Here is a 3,079-nt window from a genome sequence, read left to right as displayed (position 1 = left end):
AACATAAAGTAAAAAAAAGAATGTAAAATTTTTTAAAACATTTTTATTATTCCATAAGTTTCCACGTACAATTCGAAGTCATAATAAGTGATATATAATATTATCTTTAAGTATAAATACAGTTCCATTATAGGACGCCCATAAAGAATTTATACATAAATTACGATTGCATTGCGACCTGATTTTTCCGGAAAATCTTTTTCCGGGCTCCATACAAACATGCACTAGACATTTTCGAGGATAAGATTTTTCGGAGACTGATTCCGAATGCAAAGAGTCATCCTATATAATATACGAACAAGGAAAAATAAGTAAGTAACAGTTTGTTTTATGTTCAATTCAATTAAATTCTTGGGGGAAAGGCATTACATAAAGAAAAAAAGATAATATAGAAAATTAAAAAAAAAATATTTCATAAATTTATACATACATTCTAAGTCTTAATCAGTGGTTTATAATATTATCTTTAAAAATAAATACAATTCCATTTTACAATTTATACATAAATTAAGATTGCATTGCAATCTGATTTTCCCGGAAAATCTTTTTCCGGACTTCATACAAACATACACAAAGCATTCTAGAGGATAAGATTTTCTGGAAACTGATACCGAATGCAAAGAGCCATCCTATATAATATAGGAACTATTTGGCATATAAGCAAGAAAAATAAGTGCGTAACATTTTGTTTTATGTTCATTATATATATATATATATATATATATATATATATATATTTCTGGGGAGGGGGAGGCATAACATAAAGAAAGATAATGTTTATTTTAAAAAAAAAAATTATTTCACAAGTTTTTACGTGCAATTCTAAGTCACAATCAGTGATTTATAATATTATCTTTAAAAATAAATACAATTCCATTATAGGACGCCCATACAGGATTTATACATATATTAAGATTGCATTGCGACCCGATTTTCCCGGAAAATCTTTTTCCGGACTCCATACAAACATATACATTTTCGAGGATTTTCTGGAAACTGATTCCGAATGCGAAGAGTCATCGTATATAATATATGAACTATTTGGCATATAAGCAAAATACGAAAAATAAGTACGTAACATTTTGTTTTATGTTCATATATCAATAATCATATATAAATAAATTCTTTGGGGGTGGAGGCTATAAAATAAAGTAAAAAAGAAAATGTAAAAAAACTTTTTTACATTAACTTTTCAAAAGTTTTCAAGTGAAATGCTAAGTCATAATCAGTGATATATTTTCTTTATACATAAATTAAGATTGCATTGCGACCTGATTTTCTCGGAAAATCTTTTTCCGGACTCCATACAAATATACACAAGACATTCCGGAGGATAAGATTTTTTGGAAACTGATTCCGAATGCAAAGAGTCATCCTATAAAATATATGAACTATTGGCATATAAGCAAAATAGGAAAAATAAGTACGTAACATTTGTTTTATGTATTATTATATATATATATATATATATATACATATTAAATTTTTTTTGGGGGGGGCATTACATAAAAAAAATAATGTAGAAATTGTTTTAAAAAAAATTATTATTTCATAAGTTTCCACGTGCAATTCTAAGTCATAATCAGTGATTTATAATATTATTTTTATCTAGGGGGCGCATGGCATCGTGCCTTAAGGCAAATTGCTGGAACTTCCCGTACCAAATTTTATTTTTTTTTGTAAAAGATTAACATTTTTGAAAAAAATTTACTCTGAAAAATTAGATTTTTGAGAAACTATAAATTGTTGACAAAATTTACTTTTTTTTGAAAAAAAGACTCTTTTGAAGAAAAGTGTATTTTGATATATTTTGGAAATTCTGAACTTTTTTTCAAAGCAATCGTACTGTTTTAACAGCATAGAGACAAAATATCGAAGCGCGTAAGCGCCGCGCCGCCGCCGTCTAACGGATAAGCATTGGTACGGAACGGACCATAGGAATGTAAACAAAATTTTTACTTATTGTTAAAATCTTTATAAAATATCTGATAATTTCATATGCATTTGTCTAATGATCATTTTTGACTGCCAAATGGCATTTTTTTTACTTTTTTTACTAGATCTCCGAAACCCGCTAGACCTGCCTTCATGAAAATTTGATCAGTTCTTCATCTTGTCAATACAAGTAAAATCGGACGCTCCGTTCTCTTAAAAACTGAGTTACCGTTTTTGGCACTTTTTGCCTCATATCTTCGGAACGGCTAGACCTGCCTTCGCCAAAAACTAATCATCACGTCTCCTTATCAATACAATAATATCAAATCGCTTCATTCGTGTTCCCGAAATCGTCGACGAAAATTTGTATCCGCACGCACATACACACACGCACACACACACACATACATCTATTTTTTCTAAGGTATGCCAAAATATTCAGAAACCTCTGAAACGTAAAGATATATAAAAATTTTCATTTTCGATTTTTTTGCGATTACTATAACTTACCCTACGGGAAGATAATTAAGATTGCATTGTGACCTGATTTTCCCGGAAAATCTTTCTCCGGACTACATATAAACATACAGACGACATTTTGGAGGATAAGATTTTCCGGAAACTGATTCCGAATGCAAAGAGTCATATGAACTATTTGGCATATAAGCAAGAAAAATAAGTACGTAACATTTTGTTTTATGTTTATACCGATTTTCCATGCACAATACACACATCCATTTCGACCTTATATCTTCTATCGCTCCATCTACCAACCTAACACATGCAAAATTCGAAACCAACACTTGCGCCGAGTCACGATCAATATCATTTCATAGCATGAAGTCGGTTAGTTAGTAACCAAAGCAACGAACGCACAGACTACATTTTCTTCTCTGTTCAAATCGAACAAAATATGATAAATATTACGAAGTTACAGAAAATAAACAGTACTACTGTCATGTTCTATATAACAGATGTTCTAGTGAAAAGAAATTTAAAATGTGACACTAAATATTAACGATTTTATACGTACGTAACAATTTTTTTATCTACTGTTATCTACGCTTGATAAGAAATAGTTTGTGAAAATTTTAAAATATATGTGAACAAGTGTATGCAGTTTTTAATTCAAATTTTTAAGTGT

The sequence above is a fragment of the Ctenocephalides felis genome, unplaced genomic scaffold (assembly GCF_003426905.1).
Source record: "Ctenocephalides felis isolate EL2017-DRISC unplaced genomic scaffold, ASM342690v1 CF-g0.4_SCAFFOLD_01986, whole genome shotgun sequence".
In the NCBI taxonomy this organism is placed as follows: Eukaryota; Metazoa; Arthropoda; class Insecta; order Siphonaptera; family Pulicidae; genus Ctenocephalides; species Ctenocephalides felis.
Note: the sequence above shows the minus strand (reverse complement) of the source record.